At 39.6% G+C, this 10,141-nt stretch overlaps 1 pseudogene; it reads left to right on the top strand.

Moving 5' to 3' along the window:
* Positions 1-323: 323 nt before the first annotated feature.
* LOC131910473 (large ribosomal subunit protein uL15-like) lies at positions 324-770 on the top strand (annotated as a pseudogene).
* The last annotated feature ends 9,371 nt before the right edge of the window (positions 771-10,141 follow it).

The raw sequence follows: 10,141 nt of genomic DNA, 5'->3' as shown, positions 1-10,141 counted from the left end.
CTACACTACACTGCTCTGGGACTGTGTGGGGTCCTGCAACTCAAATCCCAGGTAAGGACCTGGGACACCATGTAGGGACCCCAGAGCCAGCCTGCCATGCTACCCACCAGATGTTCTAGGACCATGTGACCTCCTGTACATGAAATCCCAGATAGAGATTCCAAGGGTGCTCTCCACCTCATTTACCTCTATATTATGCTGATGTAGCATCATTAGGTCTTCTCCCACCAAGGATGCATCACTCCAACTGTGAACCACAGCCCTTGCGGCACAAGAACCACCTTTAGAAACTGCAAGCCCGCTCTTTCGTTTCTGCTGCTGCCATGCCATCCAGACAGAGGAAGACCCAGAAACTCCGGGGTCACATGAGCCATGGCCATGGCCGCATGGTAAACAGTTCAAGCGCCCAGGAGGCTGTGGGGATGCTGGAGGTATGCTTCACCACAGGATCAACTTCGACAAATATCCAGGCTACCTTGGGAAAGTTGGTATGAGACATTACCATTTAAAGGGGAACCAGAGCTTCTGCCCGACTGTCAACCTGGATACATTGTAGACACTGGACAGTGAGCAGACATGGGTGGGTCAACACTGAAAAGAACAAGAATGGAGCTGCTCCCATGATTGATGTTGTGTGATCGGGCTACTACAAAATTCTGGGGAAGGGAAAGCTCCCTAAGCAGCCTGTCACCGTGAAAGCCAAATTTTTCAGCAGAAGAGCTGAAGAGAAGATAAAGGATATTGGAGGTGCCTTTATCCTGGTGGCTTGAAGCCACCAAGTAGGTTAATGAAATGCTAACATTTTCAAAAAAAGAACAACAACAACAAAAACAAAAAACCTCCAAGCCCTCCAGACATCTGAAGATTATCACCTAGAATATTCTAAGTCTACAGGGGTTCTGATTCTTGGTTGAACTTATCTCCTAGCTGAGCTGTTATTGCAACATCCAGCTGACCCACAACCTGACAAATTAGGGTAACAGCAAATATCCCAACACCCTCTCGACAAAGGTGAGACCAGACATCCGTATTAAGAAACCCTAACAATAATCTGACACCAGATGCCTAGGTTTTACAACAGAAATACAACATGACTAACCAAGACACACTGTCTTCTCCATTAATTGGCATCCCCATCATAATGTTCCCCGAGAAAAGTAATTTAGTTTATACATAAAACAATGATTTCAAGTAGTAATTATGAACTTAAAGAGGAGATGAGTAAACGTCTGAATAAAGACTATGAAAGCACAATTGAATAAAACAGTGAAAATAATTCAAGATATGAAAATAGATTATTTATTTTTTAGTTTTTAAAGTTCTTTTTATATTCTAGCTAGCAATTCTCTGTCAGAATTAGGGAATCTGTGGCTGGGATGAAAAATAAATAAATAAATAGATTTTTAACAAGAAGTTTTGTTCCATTCCATAGGCTATTTCTTCTCTTGGGTTATGGTATCCTTTGCTGTGCAGAAGCATTTTAGTTATGTGAGGTCCCATTTATTAATAGTTGGATTTAATGCCTATGCCATGGGTAGCCTGTTTAGAAAGTCCTTTCTGTGACAATGAGTTCAGGCATATGCCATACTTTCTCCTCTACCATAGTCAGGGTACCATGTCTTTTGTTGAGGTCCTTATCCATTTGGAGCTGTGTTTTGTGCAGGGTGAGAGACAAAGATCCAGGTTCATTTTTCTAAATGTAGCTATCCAGTTTGACCAGCACCATTTGTTGAAAACTCTGTCTTTTCTCCAATGTGTGTTGTTGGCCTCTGTGTTGTTTACTTTTCTGCTACTGTGGTAAAACATTATGATCAAGGCAACCTATGAAAGAGAGTTTATTTTTAGTGTAAGGTTCCAGAGGTTGAAAGTCCATATGATGGGGAAATCGTAGAAACATTTGGCAGTCATAGCAGCTGTAGTAAGTAGCGACAGTCACCTCTTGAACTACAAGCATGAAACAGAGAGAGAGAGAGAGAGAGAGAGAGAGAGAGAGAGAGAGAGAGAGAGAAGAGAGAGAGAACTGGAAATGGCCTCAAATCCAACCTACAGTGACATACTTCCTTTAATAGTGCCAGACCTTGTAAACTTCCACTTCCAACAACTTGGGACCCTGTGTTTAAGTTATGACCCTTGAGTGACATTCTCACTGAAACCATTACAGCTTCTTTATGAGAAGTCAAGTAGAAATAAGAGTGCGGCCTTTTATGTAGGTCCTCCATTCTATCTCACTGATCAATAAGTATGTTCTTTTTCCTTATTTATGGAAAATAGATTCTTCTCTCATACAATAACCCTGACCACAGTTTCCCCTCCCTCTACTCCTCCCTGTTCCTCCACCCCTCCCCTCTTCCTCAGACCCACTCCTCTTCCATTTCCCTTCAGAAAAAGCAGGTCTCAAAGAGACAACAACCAAACAGGACAAAACAAGATGCAACAGGACAAGGCAAAAGCCCTCATACCAAGGCTGGACAAGGCAACCCGGTAGAAGGAAGAGAGTTCCAACAGCAGGCAAAAGAGGCAGAGACACACCTGCACCACAGTTAGGAATCCCACAAAACACCTCTATGCTAGTACCATGCTGCTTTTATTACTGTTTCTTTGTAATACAACTTGAAATCTAGGATTGTGATACTTCCAGGATTTTTAAATTATTTTTGTTGTTGTTCAGAATTATTTTGTCTGTCTTGGTTTTTTGGGGGGTAGGTGGGTGTTTTTTATTTTCTGTGTAATTGTACTGGAAATTTGATGGAGCTTTTATTGAAGTAGTATGTTTCTTTTGATTGAATGACCATTTTCACAATATTAATCTTGCCAATCAATGGTCATTTATTTTATTTTATTTTTAGTCCCAGATATAATTTGAAGGTAATCGTGACTGGTATTGTTTTCTTGATTTTTTTTATGTCTGTTTGTTGTTTGAATATGGGAAAATTTATGAATTTTGTGTGTTAATTGTGTATCTTGCTACTTTGTTGGCTGTATTTACCAGCTATAGGAAGTTCTGTTGGAGTCTATGTTCTTTTATGTATAGAATCATATGATCTGCAAATAAATTTTAACTTCTTCTTTTCCTTTTTGTATCAATTTTATCTTATAGGAAAAAAGTTTCTTTTATTCTAATCTTTAAAAAAGAGTTTCAAAATTTTTTATTTTATGTGTATGGATGTTTTGTCTGCATGTAAGTCTATGTACCACATGTGTGACTGGTGCCCACAGAGTGTGGTTGATATATTGTGCACCCCAATAAACTTTTGGGGTGGTCAGAGAACAGAACAGCCACTATATTAAACATAGGTTTAGGCAGTGGTAGCACACACCTTTAATCCTAGCATTCAGGAGGCAGAGATCCATCTGGATCTCTGTGAGTTCAAAGCCACACTGGAAACATCCAGGCATAGTAACACACGCCTTTAATCCCAGGAAGTGATGGCAGGAAGCAAAAAGGTATATAAAGTATGATGACCAGGAACTAGAGCCTTTTAAGCATTTAGCTTTTAGAGCAGTTCAGCTGAGATCCATTCGGGTGAGGACTCAGAAGCTTTCAGTTTGAGGAAACAAGATCAGCTGAGGAATTGATGAGGTGATGTTGGTGTGGCTTGTTCTATTTCTCTAATCTTCCAGAATTCACCCCAATATCTGGCTCCAGGGTTTGTTTTTATTTAATAAGACCGCTTAGAAATTTGTCCACAACAGAGGTCAGAAAAGGGCGTTGGATCCTCTGGAACTGGAGTTACAGATGGTTCCTGGGAACAGAACCTTAGTCCTCTGGAGGAACAGCCTGCGCTTTTAACTGCTGAGACATCTCTAGCTCCCCTTTTCACATTTAAAGGTAACCCAATCAGTTAATATCTCTTCTCTTCTCTTCTCTTCTCTTCTCTTCTCTTCTCTTCTCTTCTCTTCTCTTCTCTTCTCTTCTCTTCTCTTCCCTCTCTCTCTCTCTCTCTCTCTCTCTCTCTCTCTCTCTGTGTGTGTATGTGTGTGTGTGAAAGGCTAAATCTGGATGCTCATAGACCTTCAGTCTGTGGTTGTTGGAAGTCTGCTTGACATACTGTTCCTAGAGTCAAGCTGCAGGGTCAGAGTTTAGCTAATGCTCAGAACTGAGCAGAGCTATAGAAGTGATGACCACGGTGGCCAGAAAAGCAATGGACATGCCTGGGTCAAGATAGAAAAACAGGTGTCCAAACATATAGCATCATGGAAAGGTGAGAATAATTCAAGGCTAATATCCTTACTGCAGACAGATTGTATTGAGTGGCAGATGGAGTTTCAAATGGAATTGATGGATAAAACAAGCAATGGATTGGTCAGTAGAGGAATTTACAAAACCTGCTAAAATTATAAAAGAAAATACCTTTCACCCATTGAATTAGCATTTTTCATGTTGTAGTAATAAAATTTAACAGGATGGGGCTTTTCACATCCTGTTGAAGTGGTTGCAACATTTTGCAGTACACGAAATCAATAGCTTTGAAAACACTTAAAACTTGGGGGCAGGTAAATCTAACAACTAGAATATCTAGCAACAGAGAACTGGTTAAATTCTGTATACACTTATTAGTCATAGTTTCTGGCAGTTTTTGTAAAGTGAGAGACTTGGCTGCATGGCAAAATCACCCAAGAAAACTTCAAAACATACGCCTGTTCCTAAATCACCCCAACTCTCCATATTCTAATTCTGGTAAGACTTGAAATTCTCAGTTTCTTAGCTAATCTATAAGGGGTTGTTATGTGAACTAATGAAAACCATTCTTTTAAAATACTTAATAACATTGAAAGGGGAATCTCTGTATAATGTATAATTTAAAATTTGAATGTGCTTATTTGTTCTGGTTCTAGTTTTAGAATATGTGTGGTACATGAATGTCATACATATCATACATGCTGACAGAATTTATTCTTATATTATTCTTGCTTTACTTAAGTTTGCTTCATGAACCTTCCTTGGGGATAATCACTAGCAGTGATTTTTTTTCTAAAAGCATTTTTAAAGGTGCTGCCTCCTTCCCCATGTATCTCACTGCCAAAGATACCATCTTCCTTCTACCCAAGCTTCCCCAAATACGCCAAGTTTAGAGAACACCTTTAATATGTCCTGTTACAGCTATGGTACTATTTCCATGTGAACTGTGAAGAGTGAAAAAGTGAGAAAGTAAAACGTTATGTACAGAGTGAAATAAATGTAGAGTTAGCTATTATCTAATGAATTTGAACACAGTAGACAGCCAATCTTGATAATTACTTGAAAAGATTTCTTTTCCTTAATTATAGAGTGTAGGAGTGAGATAGAGGGTGAGTGGGTAGTGTAGAAAAAAGGTGATGGAATAAGGGAAGCTGAAACAAACAAACCAAAAAAGAAACAATAATGCCTTGAGTTAACAACAATAATGATAACACACATGTATGAAACAAAGCAGCACATGTTTCCTGGCTCCACATCAAAGTGAAATAGGAATCTTGAATGTTAAGAAAACTACAGAATTCCTGGCATATACATACAGATGTACTCAGTATATTGTGATTGTGCCTGCTTCTTTATTTTGCTTTGTTTTAACAAAGATGCAAGGCATTTGAAAATAGTATGTATTGATAAAATGTGATACACACCCTGAGTCGGATGCAAGTCTGAGTATCCCTCTAAAGGCTAGTCTGGCATACAAATGAACTAACCTAATTCTTTAGTTATCTTCCATGTCACTTCTAAATGGGAAAGTTGAAGCTTGCCTAACTGTTCAAGGTATGGTCCTGAACTCTGGGCTTGGTAGACACTATTTATCATCTAATATGGACCCCTTTTTATGATTACAGGGAAAACTAGTAAAAATTCTAGTCGACACAAACTAGAAATGTCATGCTTGCTCTAGCTGGTAGCTTTTCCGCTTGAGCACTTTGAAGGTATGGTGAAGTGAGGCTACATTGGAGCCAGAAAGTGACACTGTTTAACTTCAAGGACAGTTATTAAAGAAAGCTTTATATACCATAATGAAATGTTTTGCACTTGGTTAGTTCTTTTAACATGCAAAAGGTTCTAAACGATGATTATGTAGAATCATTGATAAGGATTCAGTGGTAAGACAAATGTGGTCTCCACCTTAGGGTTCCTGGTTCAGATAGAAATAGTTTAACTCAGCCAGAAAACTCCCAGTAGAGTAAAAACATGATGGGACATCACCTCAGGATATTAGCCATAGCTAAGGACTGGAACCAATTTAAGGATCTCCTTTTGGAAACATAGTGCTTAGGCTGAAGGTGATTAAATGTTAGTCAGTTGAAGGGAGGGCATAAAGTGTAATGTACAAGAGTATTCAGAAAAGACTTGTGGCCTAATTAGAAGCTTGTGGGAAGTTTGATTGATTTAGAAGCTATGAGGCAAGAAATAGGAAAAGATGAAGCTAGACAGGCCAACAAGACAAAATGGAGAAATGTCTCCTGACATTTTTACTGAGGGTTCAAGGCTTTGAAGGGGAGGAGGGCCTGGTCAAATTCCCCTTTCACCAGTACCACAGGCTAAAATATGATTGTGGAACAGAAAGGGGAGAAAAATTATTTTTAAAGAGAGGGAGGTGGTCTGCTAGGTCAGAGAAAAACAAGGATTGAGAAAACCAGGCAGCAAAATCCATCTACCTTATCAGTTAAGTAGCATAGAGGTGGGTATGTAGGTAAGATTAAATAAAAGGGCAGCTTCAGCTTAAGTATACTACACATGGAGAGCCACATATGTGTGAAACATTCAGTGTTTGTGAGGAACTATGACAGCGAACCAGTGGTGTCCTAGAAACATGTACTTAGCTCCAGACTTCCAAAGGCATTAATTTTCACAAATGAGGTCATATACTATAATCCACCTACTACCCATCAATGTGTTTAAGTGATGGGGAAATGAACTTGTTTGGCTTATAAAATTCAAGCAAATGGTTTAAACTTGCAATATAGTGACAAATTTATAGGTGGTTTTGATGTTGTATTCACTTGGTGTTAGACTGGTTTTTAAATAATTTATTTTTCCAGACACTAATATTTCTTCCAGAATCATAACAACAATTAATAAAGTTAGACAGGCTATAAAAATGTATATTTTGTGGGGGATTGGAGGCAGGGGAGCTAACTTCCTCTCTATTTATCTAAATGGTTTTGTAACTGAAAGGATGTCCCATGGAATATACATAAGAAAACCCGATATAAGAGAATCTTGAATGAAAGAGTAATAAAGCATTTGCCAGCTGGAGGGTCTAACAGGCTGGTCCCAGATCTTCCATCAATAATAGACTGCTAGAGTGCATGACCCCAGCCTTCTCCCATGTTTCTCTAACTCATGTCCCACAGCTTGCTCTTGGGACACTAACACATGATAGAAGTCCAGAAAAGAGCAACATAACACACGTTGCAAATTTTCCTAGAGAAGAAAGCAAGACTGTTTGCTAGATAAGAAGGTTTTCTAAATCCCCGCTCTTGGCTGGGTGGACAAATGGACCCTAGGAAACAAGAGCAGGTGGTGGCCTAGCAGGGAAGTACTACTCATAACATGTCTTACATTTCTAAGAATATTTAAGATGTTAAAAACATATTCAAAGTCATGGCTGGGTATTCATATTTTTCAGCACAATTGCTTAGGAACCAAAGTCTTCAAAAATCTATCTCTATTCTCTTTTTACCTCCATTTGATTCCTCTGGTGGAATCCAAGGGTGAAAACAGATGCATTGTTGGACAATTCCCTGATTGTGGTGCCCAGTTTGTGACCTGGGCTGTGCTCAGATTAAAGCTAGTGGTGGGTAATGTCCACAAATAGACCTGTCTGCAGGACATACCCTCCTGTGCACTCCAGATCCAGGCCCTTCCTATTCCTTCCTTCAGCCCTCTTCTGCCATGTTTCTTAAAGGTTAATTCAGAAGTCAGTGAGTCTGCAGTAGGCTTCATAGTGCTATACATAAGTGGGTACCATCTTGTTATACCCACCCCCAATAGGCTGTCACACAATTTTGCTCCTTATGTCCTTCTCAGGAACTTATATATTTGCTCTCTGGAGGAAATTGGAGAATCCAAGACAGAGGGAGTGGTCTTCATTTGTAAGAAAGATCATTGGCCCCTGGCAGTGTTGTGATTCTTCATTTTCTACCACTACAACCTCGCTATCCATAATCCTGATTTTTAAATAGAGAAGTGGTGATTGGACTGAGTAAACTCACAGTGTTGCCTGACTTTAAATGTTGAAGGATCACATTTATAGCATCAGGCACATCTCTAAAGACTTCACAGCTTTGTAAACATTTAGTCCTTGCCCCATTGGGTGCTATGCTTTCCTCCTTACGCTTTGGTTGAGGAAATAGTTACCAAGAGGTAAAAGACTTTGCTCCACATTACATAAATATCAAGTGGCCGAGCAGTGAGTTAGGCAAACGGGCCTTTTGAACCTGGCACCAGTACTTTCACCTGCTGCAGTGTAGTCTGAACACACATACACACAGCTGCCGCCTACTGATTGAAATGGAAGGAATGCCTTTCACCACTTTCTCCCTTGTTATCTATTAGTTACTGTGGTGTCATAAATTCTAAGAGTGCTTTCCTTTTTCTATTAAAACTGTATGAGTATGAGTCACTGCAATATACAGGATGGTGGGTAAAGGATGAAGGGAACATAAAAAGGGAGGGGGAGGTCAAAATTAGTTCTAATTTATGGAGGTCAGAGGTCCCATAGCTGTAGCTCTGTCTGAATCAGTGACTCAGAGGGTTTGTTACAACATAATTTGATGGTATTACTCTGAGTTGATGCTACTTTAGTGGGTCTGGGATGGGACCCCAGAACTCACCTTCCTAACAAGTACGCAGCTGATGTTGCTGCTGCTGTTCCAGGCCACTGCTCTGAGAAACACTGACTCAAGATGTTGCCTGTCAATTTTAAACCTATTATAAGAATGTTCTGGAAATGTGTCTCTGGGTAGAACCCTTCTAACAGCCAGCCACTGCTTCTCTTCCTGCCACTGATGTCCTAGATTCAAGGAGGGTTTTTCTGCTTAGTATTAAAGAATAAATGGGAGATTTCTGAGAAAGATGAGTCTGTTGGGGGTTCTGGAACTTGTCCAACACCACTTCAACAGTTTGCTCTGAGTTGTGTCTCTTTCATATTTGATTTTGCTGAGGAGGGCAAGCTGGGTCTGACTGCTTTTACAAGAGCTCTGTGCTTTCTTTTCTTTTCCCTGGTTTCAGATTCCCTGGTAAATGTTGAACTGAGTTGTGGACCCACTTGCACAATTCCCAGCTTTTGCAAATGAGTCTTGCAACTCAGTTTCTCATCTCATTAATCTTGGTGTTAAATGGGATTTATCTTTCCCAAAAACATAACAAAAAAAAATCTTCTCAACTTCATGTCCTTTCCATAGCCTCCATCTAAAGCATTCTTGAAGGAAGAATTAGATGAGAAAGCCACTCACCAAGTGGTTCAAAGATTTAATTTCCATCATGTTTTTTTTTCTTTATGTCAAGTACCCATGACTGGTCTAAGGAACCTTTCTAGTTGGTCAGATTTGGGGCCTAGCCAGTTAGTTTCTTATTTAAATCATACTGAATTCTATATATTAGACTATACGAGTTCCTTCTGAAACTGTTTCACTATTGTTTAACTGAACCAGTGTTTCTATGTTGTGTTATGATTCTGCCTGTGGTTTATGTGGAAACTTCCTGCAAAGAAAAATTGAGAATAAACTGCCCCCTCACAATGATGTTGATGATGAAGAATTGAAGACAAAATTGAACACTCCTGTTTCACAAAGTGAATACTTTCTCTTGTAGTCAAAGGCCCCAGCAGACTGGGGCACTGTGGTAAAGCATACAAACTTGATGCTCAGCTATCCTCCACAATTTCTTTATAGACAGACTCTCCACAGCCTACTGTTCAGTTTCTGTGGTTATTTCAGGTTCATTTCATGTATGGTGGCTGATTCTCTCTAAGGTATTGTGGAATAATCTTATGAAGATGTGTCTCTCATTTTGGTTTAATAAAGAGCTGAATGATCAATAGCTAGACAGAATTTCTAGGCACAAAGGATGCTGGGAAGAAGAAGAAGAAGGGTAGAGTCATGAGGAGATACCAGGGATACAGAGAAAGTAGCATGGGCCTTACAAATCAAAGATAATTGAGCCACGTTAAAG

The sequence above is a fragment of the Peromyscus eremicus genome, chromosome 5 (genome assembly GCF_949786415.1).
Source record: "Peromyscus eremicus chromosome 5, PerEre_H2_v1, whole genome shotgun sequence".
Classification (NCBI taxonomy): Eukaryota; Metazoa; Chordata; class Mammalia; order Rodentia; family Cricetidae; genus Peromyscus; species Peromyscus eremicus.
This window is presented reverse-complemented; position numbering and strand designations above follow the sequence as displayed.